General features: G+C 47.1%; 1 protein-coding gene and 1 non-coding gene across 2 annotated transcripts in view; one reads left to right on the top strand and one right to left on the bottom strand.

Annotated features, from left to right (window-relative positions):
* Myog (myogenin) overlaps nucleotides 1-1,227 on the bottom strand; it is a 5,054-nt gene extending 3,827 nt beyond the window's left edge. The window contains exons 1-2 of the mRNA XM_021174610.2: nucleotides 1,161-1,227; nucleotides 1,047-1,079 (exon numbers count right to left, since the gene is read on the bottom strand). The gene's annotated coding sequence lies outside the window, so the exon portion shown is untranslated. The remainder of the gene's footprint in view (nucleotides 1-1,046; nucleotides 1,080-1,160) is intronic.
* Nucleotides 1,228-7,916: 6,689 nt separating this feature from the next.
* Nucleotides 7,917-8,022, top strand: LOC115032364. The gene has a single exon (XR_003838044.1). It is a non-coding gene; the product is annotated as a U6 spliceosomal RNA (small nuclear RNA).
* Nucleotides 8,023-10,784: the final 2,762 nt, after the last annotated feature.

The following is a 10,784-nucleotide window of genomic DNA, read 5'->3' as shown; positions in this document are numbered from 1 at the left end:
CACTTCTGTATTTGCCAGGCACTGGCATAGCCTCACAAGAGACAGCTATATCAGGGTCCTTTCAGCAAAATCTTGCTGGCATATGCAATAGTGTCTGCGTTTGGTGGCTGATTATGGGATGGACCCTGTCTGACGCTTTTAATCATCTCTTCTGTGCTTTCATCTCAATGATGCCTTCTGGCACTAGAACCATTTTGACTCTTTCCTTTCTGTAGAAGGGTCGATAAGGAGAAAGAGTCCTTTGCATCATTTGTCTGTCCTGGGCCACCAGGCTGGCCTCTTCTATTCCTTCCTGCCTGAGTCATCACCTTTGCCTGCGTCATACAACTCTAGAATGTCAGGTGGGGGAGGGGTCATTCCCATCGAATCTTGGCCTCTGTCAGCCAGAAGATACCTCAGGAGAGGCATTGGTAGCCAGGGAGGACCAGTTCTAAAGAGCGGTGTGCAGGCCTCTGGCCACCTTTCACCCAGCCTCTGATTCCCAAATCTCTTTGCCTGTGGCTGTCACGTGACCCGAAGCTTCAGGAATTCTGGATTTTGAGCCACAAACTTTCACCCATGGCTCAGAATCCCCCCCACCACCACCACCCCCCCCCCTCCCCGGACCCTGCAGACCAGGTGTGATCTGTTCTGCTATCCCTGCTCCAGTGCAGGAGGAGGTGGATACACTATAACTACCAGTCAGGCCACTAGGAGAAGGGTGGAGTTGCCTGTGGGGGATGGGGTGGGGTGGGGGACTCAGGGAGGGCTCCCTTCATAGCAGCTGTGAGAGCTGTGTGGGGTTTGAAGGACTGGCCTTCTCTCCTCTCTTAAGCCATAGACGAGCCAAGAAAGTGCTGTCTTTTAAAGGAGGAAACAGGTGTGTGAGAGGGGACATACTGGACAATAAAAGAGCCCCAAGCAAATTGGGACACACTGAGGCCTTAAGTCAGTTCTTGACTTTACTTACAAAGGGGATACAAAGTACAGCACATTATTGTGGGTTCTAAATGTACAACACACTTTCCACCTCCTCAAAGTGAAGAAGCAAACAAACAAAAATTTACCTTGCTTTAGGTTATACTCCAGCCCTGTGAGCCCTAAAAAGAGAGGGATGTCACACCTGCTATGGAAACTGCCAAATTGTATCTTTTGTTCTTGGGGGACTCAATCCCACTTACCCTAAACAATCTGTGTTCTTTTGAAGTGGGAGCAGAAAGGACTTGTTCTTTGATGCCTTGCAGGTTCCTGCTGCCTGGTTCAAGAGCCTGGACCCTTAGCAGCGAATGCCCCATTGCAAAGCTGTTAATGTTGCAGCCAATGAGTTGGCTGAAAGCTGGGTGGGCATGGTGGCACATACCTTTAATTCCGTACTTGGAAGGGCCAAGGCAGGAAGATTGCCAGTTCCAGGCTAGTCTGGGCTAGTTGGGAGACTCTGTCTCAGACAAAATAAAAAACAAAACCTAACAGGGACAACGAGGATCGCTTGCAAACCAATGGCAAAGTCACTGGAGGCTAAGCCTCCGAGGAGGGCTATGGAGGAGGCAAGTCCTGGACCAGGTCTTGGGGAATCAGCAGAATGAGGCTGTGAAGAGGTGAGAAGAGGAAGGTGCGTGGGTGATCAGAGTGTGTGGATCTCAGGGTGGTGACGACTGAAAACGAGTCTGTGAGGGTAAGAGGCTCGACTGGGTACGGAGAGACTTGAGAACTGAGGCAAGAAAACCTCATTACCCCACCCCATCCAACCCCGATTGACAGTAATCCAGGAGTGAGATGATAAAGGCATGAACCATCATCGGCTCACGGGTGGGAGGAGGGTGAATTTGACTGGGTAAAAAACTCATGGTTCAAAATGGCAGCAGATGCCGTGTGTGTGTGTGTGTGTGTGTGTGTGTGTGTGTGTGTGTGTGTGTGTGTATACATGTGCACTTGTGTGTGTGTGCGCCCATGTGCACCTGTGTGTACCCAGCGCATCAAAACACCCAATGAATACAAGACTTATTCCCTGTATGGCCATCTGTTTCTGTGTTCTCACCTATTCTTAGCCTCATGCTCCTCAAATCAAGTGTCTATACTGACCCTATGGACCGGGGTCAGGATCAGGGGAGGGAACTCCCTCCTTTTTTTTTTTTTTTTTTTTTTTGAGACACAGTTTCTTTGTGTACCTCTGTCCTAAACTCACTCTGTAGAACAGGGCTGGCCTCAAACTCACAGAGATTCCCCCTACCTTTGCCTCCCAAGTGCTAGGATTAAAGTTGTACACTATCATACCCTGCTTACCCACTGCCTCCCCCCATGATTTCAATCAAGAAACTGTGTACTGTGCACTGGGTGCTAGGTGACATGAACAGAATGTTATCTACCTGCTACCCTGTGCGCACAGTTGAGTGACAATTGTGTACTAAAATTCACCTTTCCAAGGTAGAGGGTGCTGCGCGACAAGGGGGAGGGCTAGAAAAAGGACACATATAACCCAGAAGAGAAATCGCTTCTTTTTCTCCTTCCTCTATTCAACCCTGCTCCGTGTTGGTCCCTGGGTGGGCACGAGGGCAGTGACTAGACATAGCTCTGGTCTGCAGGAAGCACCCCAGGATGTGAGTGTGGTGTTTGTTCCTGTTTGATGCGGGTGGGGCTGGGAGTTGTGTCTCTGGGTCTCAGTGAATCCTTATCTGTCGATGTCTTTCTTTGTGTATGTCTGGATGATGTGGGGTGACGATCATGCCAGGTTCCACTGAAGGCAAAGATACTTTGGGAACTGAAGTGGTAGAGTCTTCCGAAATCTCAATATAGAGGTGGGGGTACTGGCCTTTTGGACACCTTGTTCCCTCACTAACCCGTGAGACATGCCTCCCTCGTCCTTGGTTTTCCTCCCCTGTATACCTCAACACCTCACTAGCTGCCCTCTGATGGACGGGAACACATTGGTGCCAGGCACAGAGCTCCTTTGTGTTCCACCATCAGTGGTGATCCATCAGCTCTGACCTGACAGCAGGGCGTCCAAGCTTAATCCCCACCCCTGCTGCATGGGCACAGAGGGGTCCCCTGCCCCTACTGTAGCCTCCTCAGGCAGTCATGCTTTCTCCAGAGGAAGCCCCCAGCCCCTACAAAGGCTTCAGACCCAGGCTGTGGGCCTCCCACCCTGACCATCTCAACTTGACTTTGTCCATTTGCATGCTGGGCTGACCTCATTTGCATGGTAGCATCAGGTTTCAGAAATCCCCTTCACCTGCTCCCTCTTCCTTCTCCTTCAGCTGCATACCAACATGGCGGTCTGGCCTCCAACCCCGTTCTAGTCTCTACTGATAGGCTGACCTGGGTTGCCAGGTTGCTTGACTAAAATCAAGGCACATTTGCCACTCTGGAGTCTCATGGGCTTCGGAACGGAGGAGCAAGCAGGTATAGAGAGGGGAGCCCCTGGCCTCTCCAAGCATCCCTCCCCTTTTGTTTTCTCAGGCAAGAGAATTATTATTGGGACTATGTGGGGATTGGGTCTTGGTAATATGTACGTATATGCTTCAGTAAGTATACATAAATACGATGTGCAAACCAACACTATTTATGAGGCAGTAGTTTTTTAGCAGGGTCCCAACAGATCACAGCATCACAGGCCATCAGAGCTACAGTTGAGGGCAGAGCTTTTTAACAGGGTGGAACCAGATCACAGCATCATAGGCCATCAAAGCTGCATGGCAGCTGAGGGTTGACTACTCCATCCTCCTTCTACACAGAAGGAGACGGAGGCTCAGAAAAGAGACTTGTTCAAGAATGCTGAGGACCAGGGGTGTCTCTGATTTGAAGACTTGAGCTTAGACCTTGGGGTTGGACCCCTCTCCCTCTGTGACATTACAAGTGAGGAGGGGGTGCAGCAGGTGTGTACACAGCCTCTGGGAGAGTGCAGGGCTATGTGCCTGTGTACATCAGGAGAATTCAGAGAGACCTCAGGGGAAGCGCTTATGGAGAGAGGAAAATGAGAAGAGAGACTGGGGCCTTGGGACAAGGTTTGGAGGTAGATGGGAACAGAGCTTAGAACTGGGACAGGGAAGGGACCCTGGCCTTGCTTGGACCACATTGTTTCCATAAGGGCTAAGTATCAGGTAACCACTGGGAAATCCCAGCCCTGCCTGGAATCTGGAGCTCAGAGCCAGGATCATCCTTCAAGAATCTTTGGCTTTGGGGTGGGGAAAGGGGCAGGTCTGGAGGCAGAAGAAGTTGGGTTCCAGGAGACTTGGGGTCAGGAGAGGTGATTGTTGGAGACAAAGCAGAGAGCTGGTGTTCCAAATAACTGGAACAGGGCATAGCAGAGCACACAGCAATGGGAACCCAGGGCCTGGTACTGTGGGACCTTTGGGAATAAGGGTGAAGACTATGAGCGTTCCCAACCCCCATCACAACAGGCTCTTTACTTCCTGGTTGGGGCAAAAGCTGTTAGGAATTTAAGGGAAGTGGATGGATAAAGAGATACGAGATGGGGCATGATGCTGTCTTGTTCCCCTCTGGTTCTCAGTTTGCCCACCTGGAAACCAAGATGCTGGAACCAATGATCTAAACAACTACCCTTTCCCCTCAGCTCAACCTGTAGACCTGGAGGAAGTGCTGGTGGGCTTAAGAGAAGTCATATGGGTGAACCGTCATGTGCACTTTGCACTTGTCAAGAGCAGACTCTGGGAGTGAGGAGCCTCTCCTACTCCACCTCAAACTCCATGTTGATTTCAAGTGTCCTTCAAGGCTCTCTGTCCTAGGGCAGGCTGGCCCCCTGGATCTGAAACAGGGAGCCAAGAGTGTAGCAAATGACTAAGGTTAAGAAGAATACTGTGCCCTGGAGACTGGATAAAGGTAAACCAGTTCCAACTGGGGCTGTTGTTGTCTAACCCATGGTAGACAAATGTCTGCAGTGGGAACAGGAGGCCAGAGACATCCAAAATGGACAGAATGTCTTGCTTTGCCCGGAAATCTCTCAGTCGGGAACTTCAGCACAATTCTTTCTCCAAGGCCTCCTCAGTCACTTCTGCGGATGCTGGAAGTGCCCAGTCTGATGATGTTTTTCTCTCTGCTTGATAACTTCTTTTACTTTTGTTTGGTGCATACCTGATACACTCTTTCAAAACTGGAAATCGGCTGCATAGATCATTCTCTGTGGGGAATATGTACTTGGGGGAGGAAGGCAACGTTTTTTGGTGGCTGCTGTTCATTAGTTGGTTTTGAGGTACTAGGCTCAGAAGCCAAGACCTGGGCACACACACCAGGTAAGTGCTCCACCGCTGAGCCAGTGCTCCACTCTCTCAGCTAGAGGCCTGCTCTGTCGGTTGTTCGAAGCAGTCTTGACCGGAAGACTGAACCACTAGGGTAAGGTAGGACAGGTTTCTTTAGGGAACGTTGTCCCCAATTCATTTTTGCTCCCATGCTCAACCTCACACACTCACCTCTGGCTCAACCTCTCTGATTGTCTCCCTTCCTTCCTGGTCACCCTCTACATGGCTTCAGAAGCCATAACATGCTACCCCACCCCCTTCCACTCCCCAAACTGCTTCTATTTCTGCCTCTTTGACAAGTTGTGACATATTTGAGAGCAGCTGCTGCCTGGGTGGAGATGTCTTTGCTTTTTCCTGGCTCTGCCCTCTGCCCCATCCCTCTGCTGACAGTAACCCCTTCCCAGAATGCATCTTACATTGTCTTCTTGGCAGCCTCGACACTGGCTTTCTCTAGATTTCTGCAGGACTGCCCAGGACTCCAGAGTCATTCAAGGGAGTCTTGTGGCACAGAAACTCAGTGTGTGCGTGCGTGCGTGAGTGCGTGCGTGTGTGTGTGTGTGTGTGTGTGTGTGTGTGTGTGTGTGTTGGGGGGGGGATCTTTTCTGTCAACTCCAGAGCTGTGTGGTTTTGCTGCAAATTTCTTTCACACTAGGTTTCATGCTCCTGTCTTTGAGATGGAGGCTATGACTAATCTCTTCCCTGTTGATTTACCTCTGTAGAGACTAAGGGAAGTCTTCCATTCTTCTTGTCTGATCTGAGGATGTCTTTTTCTGCTGCCCTTTCTTCTAAGCTAAGAAGTGTGCTGGGATCCTTTCTGTTATAAAGATCTCTCAACCGTGTCTCCTCACTAGCCTTCCCCGCCTTCCCACATTTCTAGAAAGAGGAGTTAATATTTTCTCACCTCCCGTTCACCTGCCTGCCCACTGTCACCTGTCACCCCTGGGTCACTGAGACTACTCTTCCTAGGCTGAACAGAGACCCTCAGAGGTTCTGTCTGTATCTCACTGTATTGCCCTGTGACCTCTGGAGGTGTGGACGGTACCATTCTTGAAACTTGAAACCCTTTGTGCCCCTAAAGCCTTCCAGCATTGGTCTTCCTCTGATCTCTTGCTCTCTTCTTTTCTGCCTCTTCTTTCTCTTTTTGCTTTCCTTCTGGCCACGTTTTAGAAGGCTGCCTCTATTCCTGTGTTCTTATCTACTGTGTTTCTTGGCAACCCCACCCTCTTCCTAGGCTATAGTGACCATGTGAGCACACCGTCTTGTGAGCCTAACTGTGACGGGCTGGTGACTCCCACTTCTCTTCTCTGCTGCTACCACTTCCCTGGGTCACAAGTCACACATGCATGGTTTTGGAAGATGTCTTACAGGCTTCTAAGGTTAAACATTTCCTCTGTTCTGATATTACCTTTATTGCTGACTGAAGCCACCATTCATCAATAATTTATCTTCACTTTTTAAATCCAATTATAATCAGTAAGTTCCATCTTAGCAATTTTTTTGATTCACATAGAACCAGGAATCAACCAGAATGAGACGTCTCACTGAAGACATGGACATTTGGCAGAGTCACAGCAGGGATTCACCTTCTTAGTAAAGTGAAGGCTACCCCACATCTTCCCTCAAAAGTATAAAAGCACTGGTGTGGCTCTGTGATAGGGCACTAATATGCATAAGGCCCTGGGTTTGACTCCACAAGCCTCAAAGGCTCCAGTTTCATGTGACTGCCTGCAAAATAATGCCCAGTACTCTTTGACATGGTGTTATAAAGTCTAGCAATCAGATGGATGAAGTTATCAATGGTCATTCTATCAACACTAGTGGACAACAGGAGCTAGAGCGATGTCTCAGTAGTTAAGAGCACTTTCTGCTCCAGCAGAGGACCCCAGTATGCTCCCACCACCCATACAGCGGCTCACAACTGTCTGTAACTCCAGCTCCAGGGGATCCAACGCCCTCTTCTGGTGTCTGTGGGCATTGCATGGGTGTGTGCGTGGAGCACATACAGACAAGTCAGCAAAATGCTTACACACATGAAACTAAACCAAACTAAGAAACAAGGGAAAATGTGGTTCCCTAGAAGAACCAGTTCATTCAAATACATCAAGAATGACAGAGTGGCAGAGTAGCACTCAGGCCCTTAGAAGAGCTGCTGTAAATATGCTCGATATACTCAAGGATTCAACAGCATGGAGGCTCAGTTTGAAAGTAGGGTTCCAGTATGGCTGAGTTCCCGTGGGGGTTTTCTTTTTCTTGGTATCTTATAAAATGACTGCCTTCATGCTTTAGTGGCCTGTTTTTTGGCATGTTCATGGAGTGTTCTTTCTTTCTCTCTCTCTCTTTCTCCACTCATCCCTCCTCCTCCTTTTCTCCCTCCTCACTGTCTCTATGTGGTCCAAGATGACCTTGAACTCTCTGATTCTCTTGCTTCTGGCTCTTCCGTGTGGGGTTACGTACATGCACCACTACACCAGGCCGGAGTCGTCTTCTCTGAGAGCGCTAATCCCATTGGAACAGGCTTCACCATCATTACCTAATTGTGTCTCAAAGGCTCCATCTACAAATCCTATTATACTGGGGTTAAGGATTCAAGTTGAATTTGGGGGAGGGGGAAACATATGAATCACTCAATCCATAATAGACAAATATATGATTAGACACTGCAAATAAGGTTTATTGAAAAGGAACATTGTGCTCGCTTCAGCAGCACATATACTAAAACTGGAACATACAGAGAGGATTAGCATGGCCCCTGCACAAAGATGACACATAAATTCGTGAAGCGGAAAAAACAAAAACAAAAAAGAAAAGAAAAGAAAAAAAGAACACAAACCTGTATAAAATGAGACAGGGAAAAAGGCTAAAAAGAATCAGCCAAATCAAAAAGGAGCTTCAGTGGTCCATGGGAAATAGCATATCTAGTAGATTTACATCTATGAAACTGAGTCCCAGAAAGGGGAAGAGAAAATTAGGAGAAAAAAATGGAATTTTTAAAAGTTGATGAAAATTATAAACTTATATATTGCATTCAACCAACCCCTAAAAGAATAAACTGGAAGAAAACCACACGGAGACATGTCACAACCAAACTGCTAAGACCCAGAGATGTAAAGGATGTAGACAGCTGGAGAGACAAAGTGCATTCTATATGGAGGAACGAAAATGAGTAATGGCCGCTGATTTCTCACTAAGTACTAGGAAGGCCAGGAGAGGCAGAACAGGCTCAAAAGTTGAAAGAAAACAAAAAACCAAAACTCATCAACCAATGTGTGTCTGTGAAAATTGCTTCCGAGAATGGTGATGAGATTAAAGGATTGTTCAGCCAAGAGAAGTTGGCAGCATTTGTCACCAGCAGACCTTTACTACAAGAAATGTTGCAGGGAACTTGAGAAGGAGAAATTGATTAAAAAAAAAAAAGCAGAGACTTAAATGTATCTAAAGGAATGAAGGTAACTGTAAGTAAATAAGTACATGAAAAAGCTATTATTACCTTGACTTCAAAATACATTTAAAATATAGTTACATATTTAAAACAAAATAATAATGCATTAAGAAGTTTATAGCAACAAAATATATAATAACAATAGTACAAAAACTGAAGGTGGGAAATGGCGGCATACTGTGATCACATCTCTCCGTTCTACATGGTGCGTATGGTGAGAGTAGACCATTAAGAATGCGTGTTGTAACACTAAAGTAGCTGCTCAAAAGGAAAACGCACAGGGTTCTAGCTAAGGAGCATGTGCTGAAAGATGTGTAGGGATGCTTAAACACGGAGCACCTAGAATAGGAAGAAGAGGAGAGATGGGACAAGTTAAAAGCAGTTTGTGAGATAGTAGGCTTGAACCCAAACCTCAGTGTAAGCGCACCAGTATGAAGAGAGTGGATTTGAAAGAGCATGCTCCAGCTTTGGGCTGTCCATAAGAAACTATGGTAACTATGTAGACACGGTGAGAGCCAAAGGATGAGGAGGTATATACAATGCAAATGCCATTCAGAAGAGAGAGTAACAGCGTTATTAGTATCAGATAAAAGGAGGTTTGAGTGAGGGATTCTGCCGGGTGTTGTGGTTGACTGTGGAATGCAACCGTGGGTCCAAGTATTTGAATACTTATCCCCAGTGGTGATGCTGTTGGGAAATTATGGAGCCTTTGAAGCTGTTTTCTGTAGGCCACTGGGGTGGGCCTTGAGCATATAGCTTTGCTTTGTTTCTGTCTCTAGCTCTTGAAGACCTGCAGAGCCCTGGCTTCATTCCTTCACTGCTGTGTACCCCATGGTACCCTCACCCCAGCACAATGGACTGATGCCTCCTGAAACACGAGCTAAAATAAAGCCCTCCTCCATTAAGTTGCTCCTGTGAACTATTGGCTGTGGAAACAGTAATACACTCTCTCCAGTCACTAGGGATAAAGAGGCACATTGTGTAACGATAGGAGGGCTCATTTATCCGTAGAGTGTGATGGTTCTGTATCTAAAATATGCCTTCAATACTCATCAAACAAAAACTGAAAGGAGAAATAGACAAATACAGACATTTACAGATCTTGTACTCCTCCAGTAATTGATGGAGCAAGTAGCTGAAGCAAGTGTGAAAACAGAAGGGCTTATGTAGGCCTGTCTGTTTTATCAATTGATTTTTGCATGATATTCCACCCAACAGTAATAGAATACTCTTTCCCTCCAAATGCACATGCGACACTCTTCAAGATCGTACACCAAGCTGAAAAAAACAAAAACAAAAAGCAAAACAAAACAAAACCCCCCCAAACCAACCAACCAAACAAACAAACAAACAACCAACCAAACAAACAAACAACCAAAAACCCAGGTCTTCATAGCAATGATCCTGCGTCCTGACTACAGTTGGGTAGACTAGGAATTGTGCTAAACCGTGTCTCATTCTGATTTGTCCTGATGACTCCAGGCAATGTGATAGGTGTGGTCTATGTAGGAGCAGAAACTCACATTTGTCTCAGGCCAAAGCTCAGAGTGGGATTCCTGAGACTCTGTTGTTAGCAAATGTGGTGGAGAGGGGACCGTCCCATCCTAAGCTCAGGATCCCAGTGACTGGTGTGTTGTTACCAGGTCCCTAGCTGCATCTCATCCCAGGCTTGTACTCCAGCAGCCTGTACTCTAGCAGCCTCGCCCCCCACCCCACCCTCACCCTGCTGCCAAGGGAAGAAAGGCTCCTGGTGGATGTGCCTAGGGTCCTCCCTACAGCTACGCCTGTCTGTTCAGCGAGCTTCCTCTTGATCTCTCACTCATTTCCTTGAGTGGTTCATCCAACTTCCTCTCTCTCATCTTTTTTTTTTTTTGTGATCCACATATGAGAGAAACCATGCAGTATTTATCTTACTAGGCTTTCATCCATTGACCTATAAATCTCATGGTTTCAATTTTTTTAATTTTTAATATTTTTATTACATATTTTCCTCAATTACATTTCCGATGCTATCCCAAAAGTCCCCCATAGAGCCCCCCCACTTCCCTACCCACCCATTCCCATTCTTTTGGCCCTGGCATTCCCCTATATTGGGGCATATAAAGTTTGCAAGTCCA

The sequence above is a fragment of the Mus caroli genome, chromosome 1, assembly GCF_900094665.2.
Source record: "Mus caroli chromosome 1, CAROLI_EIJ_v1.1, whole genome shotgun sequence".
NCBI classification, from domain to species: Eukaryota; Metazoa; Chordata; class Mammalia; order Rodentia; family Muridae; genus Mus; species Mus caroli.
Note: the sequence above shows the minus strand (reverse complement) of the source record. Positions and strands in the feature narration are given on the sequence as shown.